Source organism: Hydra vulgaris, chromosome 02 (assembly GCF_038396675.1).
Source record: "Hydra vulgaris chromosome 02, alternate assembly HydraT2T_AEP".
NCBI lineage: Eukaryota > Metazoa > Cnidaria > Hydrozoa > Anthoathecata > Hydridae > Hydra > Hydra vulgaris.
The window spans coordinates 21,245,179-21,269,132 of record NC_088921.1 but is presented as its reverse complement, the minus strand read 5'-3'; the positions used below and the strand labels follow the sequence as shown (position 1 = coordinate 21,269,132).

The 23,954-nt window shown below is 33.9% G+C and overlaps 20 non-coding genes across 20 annotated transcripts; all 20 read left to right on the top strand.

The window, feature by feature from the left end:
• The first annotated feature begins 99 nt into the window (after positions 1-99).
• Positions 100-291, top strand: LOC124812822 (U2 spliceosomal RNA). Its single transcript, XR_010636878.1, has one exon. It is a non-coding gene; the product is annotated as a U2 spliceosomal RNA (small nuclear RNA).
• A 174-nt stretch (positions 292-465) lies between these two features.
• LOC124812823 (U2 spliceosomal RNA) lies at positions 466-657 on the top strand. The gene has a single exon (XR_010636877.1). It is a non-coding gene; the product is annotated as a U2 spliceosomal RNA (small nuclear RNA).
• Positions 658-831: 174 nt separating this feature from the next.
• On the top strand, positions 832-1,023 carry LOC124812826 (U2 spliceosomal RNA). The gene has a single exon (XR_010636876.1). It is a non-coding gene; the product is annotated as a U2 spliceosomal RNA (small nuclear RNA).
• A 174-nt stretch (positions 1,024-1,197) lies between these two features.
• On the top strand, positions 1,198-1,389 carry LOC124812827 (U2 spliceosomal RNA). The gene has a single exon (XR_010636874.1). It is a non-coding gene; the product is annotated as a U2 spliceosomal RNA (small nuclear RNA).
• Positions 1,390-1,563: 174 nt separating this feature from the next.
• LOC124812828 (U2 spliceosomal RNA) lies at positions 1,564-1,755 on the top strand. Its single transcript, XR_010636873.1, has one exon. It is a non-coding gene; the product is annotated as a U2 spliceosomal RNA (small nuclear RNA).
• A 174-nt stretch (positions 1,756-1,929) lies between these two features.
• Positions 1,930-2,121, top strand: LOC124812829 (U2 spliceosomal RNA). The gene has a single exon (XR_010636872.1). It is a non-coding gene; the product is annotated as a U2 spliceosomal RNA (small nuclear RNA).
• A 174-nt stretch (positions 2,122-2,295) lies between these two features.
• LOC124812830 (U2 spliceosomal RNA) lies at positions 2,296-2,487 on the top strand. The gene has a single exon (XR_010636871.1). It is a non-coding gene; the product is annotated as a U2 spliceosomal RNA (small nuclear RNA).
• Positions 2,488-2,661: 174 nt separating this feature from the next.
• Positions 2,662-2,853, top strand: LOC124812831 (U2 spliceosomal RNA). The gene has a single exon (XR_010636870.1). It is a non-coding gene; the product is annotated as a U2 spliceosomal RNA (small nuclear RNA).
• Positions 2,854-3,027: 174 nt separating this feature from the next.
• LOC136077595 (U2 spliceosomal RNA) lies at positions 3,028-3,219 on the top strand. The gene has a single exon (XR_010637111.1). It is a non-coding gene; the product is annotated as a U2 spliceosomal RNA (small nuclear RNA).
• Positions 3,220-3,393: 174 nt separating this feature from the next.
• LOC136077594 (U2 spliceosomal RNA) lies at positions 3,394-3,585 on the top strand. The gene has a single exon (XR_010637110.1). It is a non-coding gene; the product is annotated as a U2 spliceosomal RNA (small nuclear RNA).
• Positions 3,586-3,759: 174 nt separating this feature from the next.
• LOC136077593 (U2 spliceosomal RNA) lies at positions 3,760-3,951 on the top strand. Its single transcript, XR_010637109.1, has one exon. It is a non-coding gene; the product is annotated as a U2 spliceosomal RNA (small nuclear RNA).
• Positions 3,952-4,125: 174 nt separating this feature from the next.
• Positions 4,126-4,317, top strand: LOC136077592 (U2 spliceosomal RNA). The gene has a single exon (XR_010637108.1). It is a non-coding gene; the product is annotated as a U2 spliceosomal RNA (small nuclear RNA).
• Positions 4,318-4,491: 174 nt separating this feature from the next.
• On the top strand, positions 4,492-4,683 carry LOC136077584 (U2 spliceosomal RNA). The gene has a single exon (XR_010637104.1). It is a non-coding gene; the product is annotated as a U2 spliceosomal RNA (small nuclear RNA).
• A 174-nt stretch (positions 4,684-4,857) lies between these two features.
• On the top strand, positions 4,858-5,049 carry LOC136077575 (U2 spliceosomal RNA). The gene has a single exon (XR_010637102.1). It is a non-coding gene; the product is annotated as a U2 spliceosomal RNA (small nuclear RNA).
• A 174-nt stretch (positions 5,050-5,223) lies between these two features.
• LOC136077565 (U2 spliceosomal RNA) lies at positions 5,224-5,415 on the top strand. The gene has a single exon (XR_010637099.1). It is a non-coding gene; the product is annotated as a U2 spliceosomal RNA (small nuclear RNA).
• Positions 5,416-5,589: 174 nt separating this feature from the next.
• LOC136077554 (U2 spliceosomal RNA) lies at positions 5,590-5,781 on the top strand. Its single transcript, XR_010637094.1, has one exon. It is a non-coding gene; the product is annotated as a U2 spliceosomal RNA (small nuclear RNA).
• Positions 5,782-5,955: 174 nt separating this feature from the next.
• LOC136077542 (U2 spliceosomal RNA) lies at positions 5,956-6,147 on the top strand. Its single transcript, XR_010637092.1, has one exon. It is a non-coding gene; the product is annotated as a U2 spliceosomal RNA (small nuclear RNA).
• Positions 6,148-6,321: 174 nt separating this feature from the next.
• Positions 6,322-6,513, top strand: LOC136077530 (U2 spliceosomal RNA). The gene has a single exon (XR_010637089.1). It is a non-coding gene; the product is annotated as a U2 spliceosomal RNA (small nuclear RNA).
• A 174-nt stretch (positions 6,514-6,687) lies between these two features.
• Positions 6,688-6,879, top strand: LOC136077519 (U2 spliceosomal RNA). Its single transcript, XR_010637088.1, has one exon. It is a non-coding gene; the product is annotated as a U2 spliceosomal RNA (small nuclear RNA).
• Positions 6,880-7,053: 174 nt separating this feature from the next.
• Positions 7,054-7,245, top strand: LOC136077508 (U2 spliceosomal RNA). The gene has a single exon (XR_010637087.1). It is a non-coding gene; the product is annotated as a U2 spliceosomal RNA (small nuclear RNA).
• Positions 7,246-23,954: the final 16,709 nt, after the last annotated feature.

The window sequence follows — 23,954 nt, the reverse complement described above, 5'->3', positions numbered from 1 at the left end:
TGATGATGACGACGACGAAAATGATTAGACGTTCTAATTCAAACCACAAGTACATTGTTGAAGACGGCGTCAGTCCGACTATGTCTGCAGTGTTCAGTTATCGCTTCTCGGCCTAATGGCTAAGATCAAGTGTAGTATCTGTTCTTATCAGTTTAATATCTGGTACGCCGGCACAGTCCGGCTCATATATTAATCTGATTTTTGGCATTAGGTCATGGGATCATAGGTTTACCTTGCCCTGACCACGGGTTGCCTCGGCTTTGCACTACTGCTGAGCGCGGCCCAGATTGGAAAAAAGAAAATATCTTCACTTTCAGAGTGTCTAACATCGCTAATGGTCTCAGCTGCTGCTGCTGATGATGCTGCTGATGATGACGACGACGAAAATGATTAGACGTTCTAATTCAAACCACAAGTACATTGTTGAAGACGGCGTCAGTCCGACTATGTCTGCAGTGTTCAGTTATCGCTTCTCGGCCTAATGGCTAAGATCAAGTGTAGTATCTGTTCTTATCAGTTTAATATCTGGTACGCCGGCACAGTCCGGCTCATATATTAATCTGATTTTTGGCATTAGGTCATGGGATCATAGGTTTACCTTGCCCTGACCACGGGTTGCCTCGGCTTTGCACTACTGCTGAGCGCGGCCCAGATTGGAAAAAAGAAAATATCTTCACTTTCAGAGTGTCTAACATCGCTAATGGTCTCAGCTGCTGCTGCTGATGATGCTGCTGATGATGACGACGACGAAAATGATTAGACGTTCTAATTCAAACCACAAGTACATTGTTGAAGACGGCGTCAGTCCGACTATGTCTGCAGTGTTCAGTTATCGCTTCTCGGCCTAATGGCTAAGATCAAGTGTAGTATCTGTTCTTATCAGTTTAATATCTGGTACGCCGGCACAGTCCGGCTCATATATTAATCTGATTTTTGGCATTAGGTCATGGGATCATAGGTTTACCTTGCCCTGACCACGGGTTGCCTCGGCTTTGCACTACTGCTGAGCGCGGCCCAGATTGGAAAAAAGAAAATATCTTCACTTTCAGAGTGTCTAACATCGCTAATGGTCTCAGCTGCTGCTGCTGATGATGCTGCTGATGATGACGACGACGAAAATGATTAGACGTTCTAATTCAAACCACAAGTACATTGTTGAAGACGGCGTCAGTCCGACTATGTCTGCAGTGTTCAGTTATCGCTTCTCGGCCTAATGGCTAAGATCAAGTGTAGTATCTGTTCTTATCAGTTTAATATCTGGTACGCCGGCACAGTCCGGCTCATATATTAATCTGATTTTTGGCATTAGGTCATGGGATCATAGGTTTACCTTGCCCTGACCACGGGTTGCCTCGGCTTTGCACTACTGCTGAGCGCGGCCCAGATTGGAAAAAAGAAAATATCTTCACTTTCAGAGTGTCTAACATCGCTAATGGTCTCAGCTGCTGCTGCTGATGATGCTGCTGATGATGACGACGACGAAAATGATTAGACGTTCTAATTCAAACCACAAGTACATTGTTGAAGACGGCGTCAGTCCGACTATGTCTGCAGTGTTCAGTTATCGCTTCTCGGCCTAATGGCTAAGATCAAGTGTAGTATCTGTTCTTATCAGTTTAATATCTGGTACGCCGGCACAGTCCGGCTCATATATTAATCTGATTTTTGGCATTAGGTCATGGGATCATAGGTTTACCTTGCCCTGACCACGGGTTGCCTCGGCTTTGCACTACTGCTGAGCGCGGCCCAGATTGGAAAAAAGAAAATATCTTCACTTTCAGAGTGTCTAACATCGCTAATGGTCTCAGCTGCTGCTGCTGATGATGCTGCTGATGATGACGACGACGAAAATGATTAGACGTTCTAATTCAAACCACAAGTACATTGTTGAAGACGGCGTCAGTCCGACTATGTCTGCAGTGTTCAGTTATCGCTTCTCGGCCTAATGGCTAAGATCAAGTGTAGTATCTGTTCTTATCAGTTTAATATCTGGTACGCCGGCACAGTCCGGCTCATATATTAATCTGATTTTTGGCATTAGGTCATGGGATCATAGGTTTACCTTGCCCTGACCACGGGTTGCCTCGGCTTTGCACTACTGCTGAGCGCGGCCCAGATTGGAAAAAAGAAAATATCTTCACTTTCAGAGTGTCTAACATCGCTAATGGTCTCAGCTGCTGCTGCTGATGATGCTGCTGATGATGACGACGACGAAAATGATTAGACGTTCTAATTCAAACCACAAGTACATTGTTGAAGACGGCGTCAGTCCGACTATGTCTGCAGTGTTCAGTTATCGCTTCTCGGCCTAATGGCTAAGATCAAGTGTAGTATCTGTTCTTATCAGTTTAATATCTGGTACGCCGGCACAGTCCGGCTCATATATTAATCTGATTTTTGGCATTAGGTCATGGGATCATAGGTTTACCTTGCCCTGACCACGGGTTGCCTCGGCTTTGCACTACTGCTGAGCGCGGCCCAGATTGGAAAAAAGAAAATATCTTCACTTTCAGAGTGTCTAACATCGCTAATGGTCTCAGCTGCTGCTGCTGATGATGCTGCTGATGATGACGACGACGAAAATGATTAGACGTTCTAATTCAAACCACAAGTACATTGTTGAAGACGGCGTCAGTCCGACTATGTCTGCAGTGTTCAGTTATCGCTTCTCGGCCTAATGGCTAAGATCAAGTGTAGTATCTGTTCTTATCAGTTTAATATCTGGTACGCCGGCACAGTCCGGCTCATATATTAATCTGATTTTTGGCATTAGGTCATGGGATCATAGGTTTACCTTGCCCTGACCACGGGTTGCCTCGGCTTTGCACTACTGCTGAGCGCGGCCCAGATTGGAAAAAAGAAAATATCTTCACTTTCAGAGTGTCTAACATCGCTAATGGTCTCAGCTGCTGCTGCTGATGATGCTGCTGATGATGACGACGACGAAAATGATTAGACGTTCTAATTCAAACCACAAGTACATTGTTGAAGACGGCGTCAGTCCGACTATGTCTGCAGTGTTCAGTTATCGCTTCTCGGCCTAATGGCTAAGATCAAGTGTAGTATCTGTTCTTATCAGTTTAATATCTGGTACGCCGGCACAGTCCGGCTCATATATTAATCTGATTTTTGGCATTAGGTCATGGGATCATAGGTTTACCTTGCCCTGACCACGGGTTGCCTCGGCTTTGCACTACTGCTGAGCGCGGCCCAGATTGGAAAAAAGAAAATATCTTCACTTTCAGAGTGTCTAACATCGCTAATGGTCTCAGCTGCTGCTGCTGATGATGCTGCTGATGATGACGACGACGAAAATGATTAGACGTTCTAATTCAAACCACAAGTACATTGTTGAAGACGGCGTCAGTCCGACTATGTCTGCAGTGTTCAGTTATCGCTTCTCGGCCTAATGGCTAAGATCAAGTGTAGTATCTGTTCTTATCAGTTTAATATCTGGTACGCCGGCACAGTCCGGCTCATATATTAATCTGATTTTTGGCATTAGGTCATGGGATCATAGGTTTACCTTGCCCTGACCACGGGTTGCCTCGGCTTTGCACTACTGCTGAGCGCGGCCCAGATTGGAAAAAAGAAAATATCTTCACTTTCAGAGTGTCTAACATCGCTAATGGTCTCAGCTGCTGCTGCTGATGATGCTGCTGATGATGACGACGACGAAAATGATTAGACGTTCTAATTCAAACCACAAGTACATTGTTGAAGACGGCGTCAGTCCGACTATGTCTGCAGTGTTCAGTTATCGCTTCTCGGCCTAATGGCTAAGATCAAGTGTAGTATCTGTTCTTATCAGTTTAATATCTGGTACGCCGGCACAGTCCGGCTCATATATTAATCTGATTTTTGGCATTAGGTCATGGGATCATAGGTTTACCTTGCCCTGACCACGGGTTGCCTCGGCTTTGCACTACTGCTGAGCGCGGCCCAGATTGGAAAAAAGAAAATATCTTCACTTTCAGAGTGTCTAACATCGCTAATGGTCTCAGCTGCTGCTGCTGATGATGCTGCTGATGATGACGACGACGAAAATGATTAGACGTTCTAATTCAAACCACAAGTACATTGTTGAAGACGGCGTCAGTCCGACTATGTCTGCAGTGTTCAGTTATCGCTTCTCGGCCTAATGGCTAAGATCAAGTGTAGTATCTGTTCTTATCAGTTTAATATCTGGTACGCCGGCACAGTCCGGCTCATATATTAATCTGATTTTTGGCATTAGGTCATGGGATCATAGGTTTACCTTGCCCTGACCACGGGTTGCCTCGGCTTTGCACTACTGCTGAGCGCGGCCCAGATTGGAAAAAAGAAAATATCTTCACTTTCAGAGTGTCTAACATCGCTAATGGTCTCAGCTGCTGCTGCTGATGATGCTGCTGATGATGACGACGACGAAAATGATTAGACGTTCTAATTCAAACCACAAGTACATTGTTGAAGACGGCGTCAGTCCGACTATGTCTGCAGTGTTCAGTTATCGCTTCTCGGCCTAATGGCTAAGATCAAGTGTAGTATCTGTTCTTATCAGTTTAATATCTGGTACGCCGGCACAGTCCGGCTCATATATTAATCTGATTTTTGGCATTAGGTCATGGGATCATAGGTTTACCTTGCCCTGACCACGGGTTGCCTCGGCTTTGCACTACTGCTGAGCGCGGCCCAGATTGGAAAAAAGAAAATATCTTCACTTTCAGAGTGTCTAACATCGCTAATGGTCTCAGCTGCTGCTGCTGATGATGCTGCTGATGATGACGACGACGAAAATGATTAGACGTTCTAATTCAAACCACAAGTACATTGTTGAAGACGGCGTCAGTCCGACTATGTCTGCAGTGTTCAGTTATCGCTTCTCGGCCTAATGGCTAAGATCAAGTGTAGTATCTGTTCTTATCAGTTTAATATCTGGTACGCCGGCACAGTCCGGCTCATATATTAATCTGATTTTTGGCATTAGGTCATGGGATCATAGGTTTACCTTGCCCTGACCACGGGTTGCCTCGGCTTTGCACTACTGCTGAGCGCGGCCCAGATTGGAAAAAAGAAAATATCTTCACTTTCAGAGTGTCTAACATCGCTAATGGTCTCAGCTGCTGCTGCTGATGATGCTGCTGATGATGACGACGACGAAAATGATTAGACGTTCTAATTCAAACCACAAGTACATTGTTGAAGACGGCGTCAGTCCGACTATGTCTGCAGTGTTCAGTTATCGCTTCTCGGCCTAATGGCTAAGATCAAGTGTAGTATCTGTTCTTATCAGTTTAATATCTGGTACGCCGGCACAGTCCGGCTCATATATTAATCTGATTTTTGGCATTAGGTCATGGGATCATAGGTTTACCTTGCCCTGACCACGGGTTGCCTCGGCTTTGCACTACTGCTGAGCGCGGCCCAGATTGGAAAAAAGAAAATATCTTCACTTTCAGAGTGTCTAACATCGCTAATGGTCTCAGCTGCTGCTGCTGATGATGCTGCTGATGATGACGACGACGAAAATGATTAGACGTTCTAATTCAAACCACAAGTACATTGTTGAAGACGGCGTCAGTCCGACTATGTCTGCAGTGTTCAGTTATCGCTTCTCGGCCTAATGGCTAAGATCAAGTGTAGTATCTGTTCTTATCAGTTTAATATCTGGTACGCCGGCACAGTCCGGCTCATATATTAATCTGATTTTTGGCATTAGGTCATGGGATCATAGGTTTACCTTGCCCTGACCACGGGTTGCCTCGGCTTTGCACTACTGCTGAGCGCGGCCCAGATTGGAAAAAAGAAAATATCTTCACTTTCAGAGTGTCTAACATCGCTAATGGTCTCAGCTGCTGCTGCTGATGATGCTGCTGATGATGACGACGACGAAAATGATTAGACGTTCTAATTCAAACCACAAGTACATTGTTGAAGACGGCGTCAGTCCGACTATGTCTGCAGTGTTCAGTTATCGCTTCTCGGCCTAATGGCTAAGATCAAGTGTAGTATCTGTTCTTATCAGTTTAATATCTGGTACGCCGGCACAGTCCGGCTCATATATTAATCTGATTTTTGGCATTAGGTCATGGGATCATAGGTTTACCTTGCCCTGACCACGGGTTGCCTCGGCTTTGCACTACTGCTGAGCGCGGCCCAGATTGGAAAAAAGAAAATATCTTCACTTTCAGAGTGTCTAACATCGCTAATGGTCTCAGCTGCTGCTGCTGATGATGCTGCTGATGATGACGACGACGAAAATGATTAGACGTTCTAATTCAAACCACAAGTACATTGTTGAAGACGGCGTCAGTCCGACTATGTCTGCAGTGTTCAGTTATCGCTTCTCGGCCTAATGGCTAAGATCAAGTGTAGTATCTGTTCTTATCAGTTTAATATCTGGTACGCCGGCACAGTCCGGCTCATATATTAATCTGATTTTTGGCATTAGGTCATGGGATCATAGGTTTACCTTGCCCTGACCACGGGTTGCCTCGGCTTTGCACTACTGCTGAGCGCGGCCCAGATTGGAAAAAAGAAAATATCTTCACTTTCAGAGTGTCTAACATCGCTAATGGTCTCAGCTGCTGCTGCTGATGATGCTGCTGATGATGACGACGACGAAAATGATTAGACGTTCTAATTCAAACCACAAGTACATTGTTGAAGACGGCGTCAGTCCGACTATGTCTGCAGTGTTCAGTTATCGCTTCTCGGCCTAATGGCTAAGATCAAGTGTAGTATCTGTTCTTATCAGTTTAATATCTGGTACGCCGGCACAGTCCGGCTCATATATTAATCTGATTTTTGGCATTAGGTCATGGGATCATAGGTTTACCTTGCCCTGACCACGGGTTGCCTCGGCTTTGCACTACTGCTGAGCGCGGCCCAGATTGGAAAAAAGAAAATATCTTCACTTTCAGAGTGTCTAACATCGCTAATGGTCTCAGCTGCTGCTGCTGATGATGCTGCTGATGATGACGACGACGAAAATGATTAGACGTTCTAATTCAAACCACAAGTACATTGTTGAAGACGGCGTCAGTCCGACTATGTCTGCAGTGTTCAGTTATCGCTTCTCGGCCTAATGGCTAAGATCAAGTGTAGTATCTGTTCTTATCAGTTTAATATCTGGTACGCCGGCACAGTCCGGCTCATATATTAATCTGATTTTTGGCATTAGGTCATGGGATCATAGGTTTACCTTGCCCTGACCACGGGTTGCCTCGGCTTTGCACTACTGCTGAGCGCGGCCCAGATTGGAAAAAAGAAAATATCTTCACTTTCAGAGTGTCTAACATCGCTAATGGTCTCAGCTGCTGCTGCTGATGATGCTGCTGATGATGACGACGACGACGACGACGACTATATAATATGTAGCACTATTTTTATTCCTTTATGTTTATGTTTTGAATTACTTGTGGCTTTTTTTTTTTTAAATAAATTTTTTAATTTTTAATTAATTTTTTTAAATTTTAATTAAATTTTTTATTTTGAATATGATTTATAATTTAATCTTTATATGTATTTTATTAGCACAATTTTTTTATTTTGAGGATATTTATATTAACTGTTTAATGTTTTTTATTATGTTTATATATGTTAATTAAATTGTGTTTATTATAGGTGATTGGCTTTAGAGTTTTTATTATATTTGTTCTAAATAGATGAAATTTTGGTGAAGGACTAATTAATAATATCTTGTAATATTATGTTAAGTAATTTAAATTTAATATGTAAAGTTTTTTTATACTTTTAAAAGTGTTTTTTATTTACTTTGTTATTTTCTTATGAATTTGTTACTTTTAAAATGTTTACTTATGTATTTCTGTTTTTTGTTTAATACACTCTTTTCTCTTTTAAGCAAAATGATCTTGTTTTATGTTCAACGAAGTTTATAAAACTTGTAAAACGTCTTTCAACTATTTATGAGTTTTCTGAAGAGCATGGTTAGATTGCAGGCCTTGAAAATTTTGGTATCTGTATTAATTTTAATAAACATATAAATAATAGTTATGGAACAAAGATATAGATGATTAAAAGTGTTTCATATATATAATATATTAACAATAGAAACAAAAGATGAGAAATCCACATGCAATACGAAATGATTAATATTGTTTCAACTTATCATTGTCAAATCAATGTATCTGTTGCACAAGAGTTTTTTAAAGATAATTTAAAATGAAAAAAATGCACTTATTGAATTATTTTAGCCCTGTGTATTTGGTTACGCAAACGTCTCTTTCAAATCTAATCTTGTTCGGAAGTTACGAACGAATGGTTGAATTCCGTACTTACATGGATTTAAGACTAAGTGTTGTTTTCAAATACGTAAACGGTCGAGCGAAATTAGAGAAAAAATTCAAGATAAAGTTGGACGTGGAAAAATTGATAGTCAAACTTACCATCTTGATGGTCAATAGATTATGTTAATGATATTGCTTTATCAGAATATAAAATGCCTGTTATTTTTCAGAAAACGGGACGAGTACTGTTTTTTGATAATGATTAAAGGTTATTCAACTATTGATAACAAAGAGTTAAAAATATGACTATACATCGAAAAAGTTATTTCAATAAAACACACAACATACGATTTCCATAAACCTTTTAAAGATAAAAGAATATTGTTTCGAGTACAACGGTAGGTTTGTACTCAAAACAATATTCAAACATCACCAAATCGAAATAAATGGTAAAAGAGTATTATTAAATTTTGCAGGCAAAAAATTTAGTGCAAGCAATGAAAAACTTTTCATGTACCTAGGGAACGATGATCCGCTGTTAAACCTAAGAATAACGAAACCAAATAACAATGTCTTAAAAAAATCTGACAAAACGAAAAACATCGAATCAAACAATATAACAAAGAAAAATGCCCTAATCCAGTTTACTCCACCGACTCCTGTAGTTTCTAATACTACTTATACCAGATGTATATCTTTATTCTTATATTTAATCTAAATCTTTTGACAATTTAGATACAGAATGCTTATCTTTACCAAAGATATAGATGTTTACAAATCTTTACTTATCTTTACCAAAAGAAATTTAAAGTAAAATTCTTATTGCTACGCAATAACGAATATCAGTCGGCTTTCGACGCTGCTCGACAACTAGAGAGTCAAAAGCATCCTGTTGGAAATCTAGTAATAGTCGAAGATCCTTTTGCCGAAATAAAGTGAAAAAAGCAGCAAACAAAGACAAATAGGTGATAAAGAAGAAAGAAGATTACAATTCAGAGGTATGATATGGCGATGGTCTGAATTGATATGGCGATGGTCGGAAACGTAAGCAATCGAAAAAGACTGCATCCTCAAATGCCAAAAAGAAAGACTGGCGAGCGAAGAAAAGAGAAAGTTAAAACCAAATTAGCAAGGTTAATTAAATACTTTTTTAAGCGGTATGAGTATTTATTTTACTTTAATTATTTTACTAATCCCTACTATATACAGAGGCTTTTGATCAGAAGCTTTCACCTTATCTAGAGAAGAAGATTTTTTTGTTAATGTAAGAAAACTAAGTACAAAATAACTAAACATTAGAAAATAAATAAAACATAAAAAAAAAAATAGAGCGTTTAAAGTGTTACACCTTAAACATTAATAGTTTAAATAACGGAAGTAAGATAAAAACAATAATTAATAATTTCAAAAACAAGCCATATGACGTTTTTCTCATTCAGGAAACGCATTTAAGTAATAAAAACATTGTTAAAGAATGTGTGGGATAGTGATGTTTTTTACCGTTTGATACATCTCTTAACTGCAATATTATTTAAACCTAATTGTAAAAAACCACTTTTATCAGCTAATGATTCGAAACGAAATTACAACTACGTGACTATAAAAAATAACGGCATTGATTATCAAATAAATAATGTTTATGCACCATCCAATCCAAACACCATCTCAAAAATTTAGAATAAATTTGTTTAACGAACTAATTAATGAATTAAGCAATAAAAATGTAAATAATTTTCAAGTTGCCATGGGTGGTGATTTTAACATCAGATAAAAACAGATAAAAACAGATACCCAGCGATTTTTCAAAGTGAATGTCTCCCTTGCAAAACATTAAAAAAGCTTTTAAACCGTTTAGATTTTAGAAACGCTTTTGAACCTTTTAGAAGGATTAAAGATACTTAGCGTGTCTTTAAACCTTACAAGCAGGAGCCACAAACGGTATTTCCCAGTCAAGAATCGATCGTTTCTATATCAGCAAAAAATGCAGACAAAACTTTAAAATTATTTTTGAGCCAACCATATTAACTGACCACTACAATGATTAAGTAGTGATATTAAACAATTTTTCTTGAGTCAGAAATATGGATTTTAAATAACAATTATTTAGAAAACAATAATTTCAATGCGATAATTTCAAAGAGAAGTAAAACAAGCGTTAGGACAAATAAAAGTATTAAACCACCCGTTAAAAAAACCATCAAATTTTATAAACACTTTTTTAACTTAATTAAAAAGACTTGATTGAAAGTTTAAATAATGTTTTGTATACAGGCGAAATGACAAACTCGCAAAAAAACCATAATAACATGTATTTTAAAAAAGAAAACAAAAACGATATACACATATTGTTTACGAATGTCAATTATAAAACTTTAACGAAAGATTTGGCTAACAGGCTCAAAGATATTTTACCTAAGATAATCCATAGTAACCAAACTTAGTGTACTAAAAACAGAATAATATGCTATAGTCTGAATTATACAAGAGACATTATTATCATCGTAAAAAAAGCAAGTTAGACGCTTGCTTTCTTTCTATTGATCAGGTGAACGCTTTTAATAGGGTCGATTTTATGTTTAGTAGTTTGAAACTTTTTAGATTTGGAAAAGTTTGTACATCTTTTATAAAAAAAAAATTTATTATAGTATAAATGCTAAAAACAAAAGGGTTTGTTATCGGAAAAAATAGATATTTTAGGAGGAGTATGTCAAGGTTTTCTTTAGTCAATACCTTTGTACATCATAGAGACAGAACCATATTCATCCTAGAAAAATTTTTTGTAAAGGTATACATGTTAAAGGGAGCGAAATAAAAGTACAGCAATACGCTAATGACACGAATTTTTCTATAATCGGAGATGATTACATTAGCGAAGTAGGAAAAGCCTTAGAACTCAAACAAAAAGCAACAGGCGCTAAAATAAACCTTGCTAAAACAAACCTTGCTATATGTCAAGGTATATGGCTAGGTAAAAACATTTTAAGACAAAAGCGAGTATTTGAACAATTCGAAAAAAAAAAACTTCTTTTAGGAACTTTTTACTCAAATAATGCAAAATTTTAATACGAAACATACTGGAAGGAGCGTTTTAACAAAATGGAAAACTCACTGCGAAAATGGGAAAATTACAACTTGTCCATAAGACAAAAAAACAATTATAAATCTTTTAATTATCCGTCAAGCACTGCTATTTGCTTTACAGCACCCCTATTGAGCAAATGGAGTTCTAAAAAAAAAAAATTAGTAACTTTTAATTGGTAGGTAAAATATGTACATTAAAAAAAATAACACAACGAAAAATAATAGAGGGCGGCGCAAGAGTTAACGGCTTAACTAACAAAGTTAAGGCCATACAACTGCAATGGGTTAGCAAAATATACAACTAAAGTATATGTGGTCCGTAGAAAGAGTCTACATACTAAATCTCCATCGAAATGTAAACCAAAACAAGTAAAAATTTGAACTATTCCTACTCAAATCAAACTGTTACTTATAACCAAATTTGAAGAAATTTTAAATCAACCTCTTTTTTTTTTAACTTAATGATAAAAACGATCCGAAATAAGTTTTTAACTTCAAGAGAAACTTTCGTTAAAAACGATATTATACTAGTGTCCAATAATACTAAAACATTCCGGCCTGAATTTTCAAATTCATACTAGCATTGGCTTGAACGAAAAAGAATTAGAATATATTACAAAAGCTTTGCCGAGAAAATGGCATAATAAAATTCTAACGGAATGTCAAAACTATGATTTTAAAAAATCTCTATTTTATATAGCTAAAAGGAAACCAAATTACGTTTACAGCTATTCACGATAGTTTAAACGATTACAGAATTTTAAGATCTAATTTTCGGTTTTTCTTGAATAAAAATCTAACGGAAATAGATAACAAAATAATCTTTTTTTCCAATTTGGTAAATTGTTTATTTGTTAATAGAATAAAAAAAAGCAGGCTTCGCTCATTAATGTTTATTCAGAAATTTTTTTAAAAGGTAGGTACAAAATAAGGTGTCACAAAAGTTTAAACGATTTTATTTATGATTAATTGTTTGCTAATTAATTGATAAATCCGGGGCGAAAATTTTTTTTATTTTAAATAAAGTTAAAATGAGTAGTTTACAATCAAAAAATTCATTATAACATCATCAGGCAGCTTTTAATTCATTAAAAATCAACTTGAAATATTGTAAATTTCAAATTAACGTGCAAATGGGTTGAAAATGAGTTTTTAGTGAGATCAAATGGCAGGTTATTGGTTTTGCGAGGACATAAAATCACATTAACTTTCAAGTAGGCAAAAAACTTTACGTTCCTGAATATTGCGTTCAAAAAATTAGTCCTAACCCTGACCCTAACCCTGAACCAAAAAATTAAACCTATTGCATTAAACTTGGGAACATACCAGGGAAGTCTCAGACATGCTGCGTACTGGGACCATCAGCAACCGTGACAAAAATGGTATATTCTGAGTGAGCAGAGTCAGCTACAAGATGGGGCTTCAGCTCACTCAGACGACTCAATCAAAGAATACTTTTTGAAAAAGAAGTTCAATGTGATCCTGGTGCCCAAGTTCACCAGATCTTAACCCAATTGAAAATATTTAGTCTTGGATCGACAATCAACTGACATATCATGAAATTGAATTAACTCAGTATTTGAAGCAAATTTTGAATGAGCACTGGTTGAAGGTACCTCACGTAATGTGCATGAAATTAGTTGAATCATTGCATATACGAGTTTATCTTTGCTATAAAAACAAAGGAGGACACTTTTGATATTAATTTTGCTTTTTTTTCATAATTTGTTTGAATGTCGCAATTCGTTTAAACTTTTGTGCTTCTTATTTTTCCGATACGATTTTTTCTAATTGTTTTTTTTAACTAAATAATAAAATTTTTATAATATATTCATGTTCATTTCAAAGCTAATTACTTTTTCTTTAATAAATAAAAAAAACTTTAAATTGAAACCTTCGATTTCAGATTACGGTTTTTTTTTATTAAACAAAAATTAAACACACTTAATTAAATTCTGCAATCGTTTAAACATTCGTAAATAGCTGTATAAAAACCAAACTGTTTTAGCACTACACAAGTTGTTAAATAAACCAAAAAAATATTTGAACTATAAATGTTAAGAATAAAAAGTTTCTTTTGATAGCAAAAAAAAATATATACGAAAAAGATTGGAAACGTTTCTTTATATATCTTCATAAAAGTAATACCAACAGTAAAGCCAGCGAAATTATCTTTAAAACAGCACATTTCATATTGCCCTCCAACGACAAAATGTTTGATTTTATGATTAGAAAAGACGAACTTTGTCCACTGTACAAACTTAAAAATGAAAATACTGCCCACATGATGTACGAATGTGAAAATGTACAACCACTAATTTTTTATGTTCAAAATATTTTAGATCAGCTCTACCCTCCCAAATATCGTCATTGTTAACAATTTTAAAACAATTTTTTTGGATACGATAAAAAAATACAACTCAGAGGTTTTTTTTGGCTGTTCCTTATTAGAAAGTTTTATTGGTGAGATAATTTACAGAATAAAAAGTCAATTTGAAAAAACACATTCACTAAGAAATGTTTGCTAGAAAAATTTGAAAAAAAAGTTAAAAGATTATTTTCAAATGAGTTGCTTATATTAAGGCACCATAACAAGAGAAACACATAAATGAAACAAGAAAGTTTTTTAAAAACGAAAGAATAAAATTGATAGCTGATGTTTGTGACTATTTTGTATATTTTTCAAGTTTCCTTTTTCTTCTTTCGTGTTTCTAATTTTTTTGTTTTATATGATTTTGGTTTTTTTTTATAGGGGCTTAATGGACATCTTTGAAAACGTTTTTTCGTTTATTTTCGTTTTTTAAACCTTGTTCTTATTACGAGGACGTCAGTAGTGCAATTAGATTGATGGCGTAATAAATTACAGTATATATATATATACATACACATATATATATATATATATATATATATATATATATATATATATATATATATATATATATATATATATATATATATATATATATATATATATAAAGATAAATCAAAACGGCAGGGTTTTATATATTTATATATATATATATATATATATATATATATATATATATATATATATATATATATATATTTATATTTATATATATATACTTTTCTTGTTCAGGAAATATATTTAAATAATGAAAATACTAGTTTATTAAAAATGCGTGAAAAAGGTGATGTTTACTACTCACCAGGAGAAGTTTCGACACTCGAAACTGCAATTTTATTTAAATTTAAATGCAATTTTATTTGCTATGAAAAACCAATTTATTGTAATAATTTTTTGTAACTTGAGTAGTAGTTTAACTACGTGGCATAAAATAAATGGCAAAGATTGTTTAATAATCATTATTTATGCACCTTCAGGTCGCAGAAATTCTCTAAAGTTAAGAATGAATTTTGAAAACTACCTAATTAATGAATTTAGTAATTTAGATCTTAATGATTTTCAAACTGCGACAAGTGGTTGAGATTTTAAGATGATTTGTCGGAAAAAGTCAGATACCAAGCGGTGTTTAGAAGCAAATCCCTCTAATAAAACTTTAAAAACTTTATTAAATCTTTTAGAAACTTATTCCTCACAAACATGAATATACTTTTGCCGCCTCTAACGGCGTTTCCCATTCAAGAATAGATTGCTTTTATGTCAGTAAAAAAATGTTAACAAAACATAAAAACTTTTTTTGAGCCAACCATATTAACAAACCATAATGCTCAAGTAGTGATTCTAAACGCGAATATTATTTTTCTTTCGCGTTTAGAATCAGAAATATGGGTTTAAAATAATAAGAATTTAAAAAATGAACAATTTGATAGTTTCATAAATGCGGTTTGGAACAATTGTAGGGAGCAAAAGTATATTTACGTAAATGTTAAGGACAAAAGGGTAGCGGGTAAAGAAAACAATAAAGTTATTTCAAAAAAGTTTTGCAAGAAACTAAAGCAAACAAAGAGCAAAAGAGAATTTAAAATTATGAAGTTATTTAGGAACGATCTATAAAATGCAGTATCAAAAAATTACACTAAAATTAAAACTTGAAGCTTTTGAAAAGCGAAATCCGAAGGCACGGATAATAAGAGTGAAAATTCAGTGGAGATTAGGAGTTTGCTCCAATTTTTTTTGATCTAAAAAAATAAAAACTAGCTCAGCAATATCTCTGAAAAAACGACGGTCAAAATCGAACCAAAGGAAGTTTAACTAAAATATGAACATTTTTATAGAAATTTTTACTAGTATAAAAAAAATGATAAACCTTCTTAGAAATTTTTGTAAAGATCAAGTAAAAGCTTTTGATAGGAAAGATTTTTTGTATGGTAGATTGAAGCATTTTGGATTTGGAAAGATTTTTACATCTTTTGTGAAAATAATTTATAATAAGATAAATGCTGAAACAAAAATAAACGGTTTGTTATTACAACAAATGGATACTTTAAGAGAAGTATGGCAAAGTTTTTTTATTCAATAATAATCTTCATTTTTAAGGTAAAATTGGAAGAAAAAACAAAAATATTAAAGGTATACAAATTGAAGGAAGAGAAACAAAAATATAACAATAAATTTTTTTTAAGCTGAGATAATTTCATAAAAGAAGTAAGGGATGCTTTGAAGCTCAGTCAAAATGCCACATGCGTTAAAATAGCCCTTACCAAGTGTCAAGGTTTTGTGGTTAGGTAAAAATATTTTCAAATACATAAATGAGTTTTAAAATTTCAATTGGGAGGAGATCACTTTAAAAAGTTTGGGAATATTTTTTTCAAATAACACAAACTTTCAATACAAACCTATTAGAAGAAGCGTTTTAAAAACACTGATAGCGAAGATGAGAAAACTACAAACAGTTCTTAAAAAGCAAAAAAACAATTACAAACACCTTAATCATTTTTCAAGCAAAACATTTGGCTTTTCAAGCACCTCTACTTAGCAAAGAAATTCTGAATAAAATAAAGGCAAGGCAAAGAAATAATAGTTTTTTAAAATATGTAAAATATGTAAGATAAAATATGTAGACTAGAGTGTTTACATTTTAACAACACATATTTCATATATACGTATATATATATTTTAAACGTCTTCGCTTCCAACAAGGCTGCAACAACCACTAATTAAAGTTGGAAGTTGTTGGAAGAGAAAAGATGAACATTGTAGAGCAAGATAACGATTGACGGACAACTTAAAATTGCAAATTATATAAATCAGGAAAGCAAGATAAAGGAAGCGAATTCCAAAGAACCGATGTTCGAGGAAAAAAACTAGACGAATAAAATTTTTTGGAGCACTTAGGAACAGTCACAGAAAAAAGGACGAGACTTTATTGAATAACGAGTAACACAAGAATGAGTTTTATTAGATGGCACAAGAAACACTAGTTCTTTAGAGCAGTGCCCATTACAGAATTTGTAGAAAAGCGAAAGAGAAGCAACATTACGACGGTATGATAATGGTTTGAGTTTGGCTGCAAGAGCAGGTACAACTATGTTTACAATGCGTTTTTGCACCTTGTCTAAAAGAGAAAGGGCATTATTAGAAGATCCGCCCCAGATATGGCAACAGTATTCCATACAAGGCCGGATTTGAGATTATTAGAGATAGAGAATAGAATCCAAAGTAAGAAAGTGTCGAGCTTGATAAAGAGATGCAACCTTAGCAGATAATAACTTTGCAACTAATTTGATATATGATTTCCAAGAAAGATTGAAAGTAAGAGTTAATCCTGGTAGATGAAGAGTAGATGACTTATCGAGTAAATCACCGTTCATAAATATAGGAAGATCTAAAATATTGCGATAACGATTGGCTAAAAAAAATTGAGTTTTATCTGTATTGAAAGCACCAGCCACTGTGAGCCCCATGCTGTAGCAGAAATGCGATCCTTTTCAAGTTCGAATGTCCCTCCAAGCATTAAGAGAGTGGTGCTTTCTTATCACGACAAGAATAAATGGTTGCATCATCAGCAAACAATGCCATCTTAAATGTGAGAATATCTAGAAGATCGTTATAGTAAATTAAAAAGAGTATAGGGCCAAGGATAGAATCTTGGGGAACCCCTGAAGTTACAAAATAAGAAAAAGAGTGCTGTACATTGAGGACAACTTTTATGCAACGATTGGAAAGGAAAGATTCAATAATCTTAAAGATGTTGCCAGATACACCATTTGAAGAAAGCTTATGGAGAAGACCAGCATGCCAAACTTATTCAAAAGCTTTTGAAATGTCAAGAGCGATGGTCTTAACATCTCCACCTTTACCTAATGCATGGTAAAACCTATTGGTTATTACTGTTAGCAAATCAGCTGTTAAACGAGAAAATTGAAATCCATATTAATGGTCATAAAGCAAGTTATTACATTCAAGATGAGAATTTAGGTGTTTCCTAATTAAAGATTCAAAAACCTTGGTTATGATAGGAAAATGGCTAATGGGACGCTAGTTAGTCAAATCAGATCGCTCTCCAGAATTTTTGAAGAGAGGGATAACAGATGCCGCTTTCCAGCAAGCTGGAAAACAAGACTCTGATAAGCACTTGTTAAATACAGTGTCTCAAAAAATTATCCGACTAAACACTTTTTTAAATATTTTTCCTAAAAAAAGTGCTGTATTTTCGTAAATTTAGACTTTTTTGGTAAACTCAAGATTAATAAAAATAAAAGAACATGTTTTTAAATATATTTTTTTTATTTCAATGTAAAATATGAATCACAAAGTTTTCAGTCTTTAAATAAATGAACTTAGGTCGTTTTTTTATTGTCAAAAAAATATTCGACCAAACGCATTATTTGTTCCATAATAAATTATTATATAACAAAACAATTATTTTAATACTTTGTTGGGCCTCCCTTTGCTTGGATTACAGCTTCTTGACGTCTTGGCATTGATTCAACTAAAGATTTTGTTTCTTCTGATTGAATCTTTTCCCAGGCTTCTTCAATTGCCACTTTGAGGTTTTCTTTTTTGGAAAACGACCGATCTCCAATTTTTTGGTCTTCAATTTCCCACAAATGTTCAATGGGATTAAGGACCGGTGATTGTGCAGGCCATTATTTTCAGCAAACCACTCCTTTGTTTTAGTGGCACAATGCTTGGGATCGTTATCTTGCTGAAATGTAAAATCAGATCCTAGCCGAAGTTTTCGAGCAGATGACTTCAAATTTTGCTTTAATATGTTTCTGTATTGCACCTGATCCATTATAGTATCAATAAATTGGAGTTTTCCAACACCCTTCCAAGCCATTGAACCCCATACCATCACGTTACCGCCACCATAATTGACAGTTCCTCTCACGCAGCTTAATTTGTAGGCTTCTCCAAACTTTTTGGGCTCCGTCAGATGACTTTAAGTTGAATTTCGATTCGTCGCTCCACAGGATCTTTTTCCAAAAACTTAACGGCATGTTTTTGAACTTCTTAGCAAACTCCAATCTTCTTTTCATGTGTTTCTTGTTCAAATATGGTTTATTACGCACAAGTCGTCCTTGAAATCCCTGGTCTCGGATACGATTTCTGATTGTCTGATGGGATTATTTGATTCCATAATTCTCTTCAGCTTGCTCAGCCAGTTTTCAAGCAGAAATGAAGCGATTTTTCTTGACTTGTATAATTAAGTTTCTATCAAAACTCTTAGAAGTCTTTTTTTTGCGACCCTGGCCTTCTGTTGTGGCTGTCGTTCCGATCAAATTATACTTCTTCATTATGTCGGATACTGTATTATGAGGAATTCCAGTCTCTTGCTGCACCTGACGATAGGTTTTACCCTGATTGACTAGATCGACAGCTAAATTTCTCTGAGAAACATTCTAGTGACGTTTACCTCCAACCAATTTACTTAAAAAAACATTAAACCTTTTTTTTATACAAAACTTTTTTTTTACTACAAAAAAACAGTTTTTTGTTATCAATTTCATTAATTGTATAAAAATTTGCTAAAATATTTCAATTTCACATAAAATTAATTAAACTTACATAAATATGGCTTGGTCAGATAATTTTTTTACAAGCTTATTCAGTACTAAGTTTCTTTTAGGTCAAATAATAAACCAACTGAAGCATGAATCAAATATAATGAACGCTTAATAACATAAATTCCCAATAGAATTAAAATGACAGACAAAATAAGTATCGCTATTCATTGTTTTTAGTATAATTTAGAGCGTAAACATTTTTTATTGGGAAAAACTTTTTTGGTCGGATAATTTTTTGAGACACTGTAGTTATAAGAGTTTAGACTACAGCTCCGGAGAACGCTTCTGCAAGACAATAACAGGTATGTTGTCCGGACCAAAAGCTGTAGAATAGACTAGGCAAGATCAACCAGTTTGTTGGCAATATCAGGTAGAACGCAACAAGTGGAACGCAACAAGAGATGATTTTGATGAAAAGTTTTTAGCAAACAATTCAGCTTTGTCTTTAGGTTAGGTGACAAACTCTGAACCATACAAGAGAGGTGGAAATTAAGATTTGCCCTTAATATTAATACTATTAATTTTGCCCTTAATATTAATACTATTTAATATTATTATTATCCAGAAGTCAAGAACTAGTTTTTGAGATGAGACACGAGGGTTCGTGACCTGAAAATAGCGGGCTTTGGCGTTAGACAAACCATTTTACAATGGTTTCTAGCAGTAATAAACGTCTGTTTTCTAGAGAAATTCTTTGCTGATAGATATGGAAGTAACGGTTTCGATTGGCAATCGCAGCAGCACAGTGTGAGGAAAGCCATAGAGGAGAGTGAGGCTTGACCTGGAATCGTCGAGAGGGAGCATAAGATTCTATGCCAGCCTGATTCCACGAAGTTATGAAGAAGCACATTTGTCGACAGGAAGAAAAAAGATTTCTACCCAAGGGCCATCACGAAAAAAATCACGGAAAGAATCCCAGTCAGCTTAAAGGTAGCTGTAAGAGGTACGATAATAGTGTGATTTCAGGTGATGATGGAGAATGAGATATTAGTTTTAGAGAGATCAAACTATGATCATAAGCATTTAATGGTGAATGTGGAGAAACTGAGCACTGACTAGGATCAGAAACAAGACATCAGTTAAGTTGAGAAGGTAAATAATTCGGGTTGTCTGGAAAGCGAGTTAAAAAGTTGACTATTTGAGTTAGAAATTGAGAAAGGAAAAACTTGTGGGCTTTAATGTCTGCAGAATCACTGACACTAGAGCTAAGCCATTCGGAGTGGTGAACATTAAATTGACTGACAACAACTATATTAGCTGATGGATGAAGAGAGAGGGTCAATTTGATCAGAAATAACATCAAAAAGAGTGCAGTCTTGAGATGAAGAAGAGCAATATAGAACAAAGAGAAAAGCGAAAAGTGAAGTGATGCTAAACGAAAGCACATGAAAGAATAGTCTGTGGGTTCAAACCTTGTTTCACGACAAATGGGTGAGTTCTTACGGTTGTAAATGCCCAGGCTAAGCATCTGACTATTGGAGTCTTTATGAATTAAAGAAAGATAATCATCAACACTAAGATCGCAAGATGAAAAAGCCGAACTCAAATTAGTCTCACATACAGCAAGTAGGTATGGTAAACTTTGCAAAAGATAAGACTCAACAAAAGAAAAATTACTTCGAAGACCACGAATATTAGTGAATGATAGGTTTAGAGAACTAGGTGATGATGATGGTTTTTTGTGTTTCATAGTTTTTGGTTCTCAATTTCTTATTAAACTTGTTGAAGAACTTGACTCAAAGCATAGATAATACTCAGAACACTATTTAATAGCCCAAGCAATTACCTCATTACCATTGAAAAACCCAAAGCCGTAACAAAGGGCTCAAAATGTGGCCTCCGCAACGCACACCAAAAGTACAAACAGGGACACCATCCATGCTGTTAATACTTTGATATTTCGGGAAATCTGACTACCAGCGGTCCTCAGAACCATTAATATGAGTTTTAGAGCTGTACCCCCAATAGAAAGTAATAGAATGAGTTGCCTTGTCATAAAAACAGAGAAACAAGCAGAACCCATGCACTGATTCAAGAAGATCCAGCATTTAACATCCTAAACTGGAAACAATTTATTAAAAATACATTTGCGCCAGCCTAATTAATAGAGAAGGGGTGCGATGGATGTATGTGGAGAGATGGTAATGCATTAGAAAAATTAATTTTAGGAAAATAGCCATTGACTTTATAAAAAAAATATGATTTGCACAGAGTGTAAAGAAATTGTTAGTATCGGGCACTGGTGCGTCAAAATATTCATTCCCACTAGTCACAATAACCATAGTATCAGAATCAGATTTAATATCAGTATTTTCTGTAGATGAGTTTTCGTTTTGGATGTTTCTAATTCTTTTTGATGGATGAGTTTTTGTTGGGTCAGCTACTTTAACAGAACAACAGCCTGCTCTTCCTTGTGTTTCTATCTGCATGTGGGAAAAATTTATGTCTTCATTTCTTAGCCCACACACCTTTCAAATCAGTTATATCAAACAATTGAGTTTTCTTAAATATTTATCATAATCTGTTATTAAATTTTTTTCTTTACGATATACAGATTGCATTATTAAAGTAGGAAATATCACAATTCTCTCAGTTCTTAGCAAATTATTTTGATTCGATTAAACTCTAACTTTTCTAAACACACACTTGATTTGAATCTTCTAATCATTGTAGCCTTAGATGGGATTTGATGAAAACTGTTTAAAATATCCATACAGATTACACGTTTTATAGTAACATTGTGAAATCTATTTTTTTCTAAATTCTTTTTCTAAATTTTCTAGTTTTTGTTAATTAAAACTATTATTTGTTTATATGACATTCTAAAAAATAAAGTTTGACTGAATTTAAAATCTAACTTTTCTTATTTTTATTAATTAAATTCTTGATTGCATATATGACATTCTAAAAAATGAAGTTTTCCTGAAATTATTTCCATTATATCAAAAAAGAAAAATATTTCAAAAATATACGTTTTCAAAATAAAATTCAATTATTTTTCATTTGCATGAAAGACAATATTACAAATAATTTATGATTAATTATTATTATATTAATGTTTTCAGAAATGATTTTTAGTGTGTGTAATTATTCAGTTTTGTGATTTATTTGACTTTTATATATATATACATATATATATATATATATATATATATATATATATATATATATATATATATATATATATATATATATATATATATATATATATATATATATATATATATATAATTATATATATATATATATATATATATATATATATATATATATATATATATATATATATATATTTATTATACCCACCCAATATAACGTATCAATTTGCTCAAATAGCCTAACATTAATGTATGATTGATGTGGTTTTTTATTAATTAAATCAATTAACAATATATTCAATTAATATACATAAACACTTATTCACTTACGCTATATTGTTTCAAAAGTTTTATAAAAAGTATTAAAAGTCAACACCAAAATGTCGTTACTTGAAAAAAAATCAACACCAAATTGTCGTTACAAAAACACAACAAAAAATTCAGAGTTTAACAAACAAGCCAAGGGCTATCCAATTCATAATGTAAGCAAAGTTTCCAAGGAAAATATATATAAACCTTGGAAAGATGCCTTTTTTTTACATAATAAATCTCCAAAGAAATGAAAATCAAACCAAACACACTTTTGAAACTATCCCTACGCAGATCAAACTACAACCCCCTTTTTACTCTCAGCTATTAGTTATTTGGTATAGTTTAAAACAGAAGTATAGTGTAACTATAACCAAATATTAAAGAAATTTTGAATCAACATCTTTTTTTTAATCTAATAATTAAAAAGATTCCAATTAAGTTTTTAACATTTCTACATCATAAAAGCAAAATCTCCTTTTTGTATAGACAAAATGAAAACAAAATATGTATATAAGAAGCTAATTGTTAAAACTCTTTATAAATTGTTAAATGAACCACTAAAAACACTGAATTAAAAATTTCATGAATGGGAGGCATCTTTTAAAAACATGGAATATATAAATGAAGAAGATTGGAAACAATTCTTTTTAAATCTTTATAATAGAAACACAATATATCCTAGAAAAGACAAATTTGTCCACAGCGCAAACTTAAAAATGAAATACTGCCCACATGATGTATGTGTATAAATGCAGCCACTAATATTGCATGTTTTAGATATCTTAGACCAGCTCTACCCTTCTGAATACCCTCATATCAACAATTTTAAATTCATTTTATATAGATAGGACAAAAATGCAGCTCCGGGTTTTTTTGGCTGTTTGTTGTGAGAAAGTTTTATAAATGATAAATATTTTAACAGATTGAATTATTATTTTGAAAATAAAATACTTACTAAAAAATTTCTATTCGAAAAATCTGATAAAAAGTTAAAAAATTGTTTACAATTAAGTTACTTATGTTGACACAAAAAAATGAAGAAGACAAACTTAAAAATGAAATTAGAAATATTATTAACAAAGGAAGATTAAATTTGATAGAAGATGGTTGTGACAACTTCGTAAATTTTTTAATTTTTCTTACTTCTATTTTTTATTTTTTTTGTTCTTTTTTTATATTTTTATGGAGTTTGTATAATCATATACTGGTCCAATGAACATCTTTATAAAAGTACCTTTTTTTTCGTTTATTGTTTTTTTTACGATTTAACTTTGTATATGTTTTGACGATATCA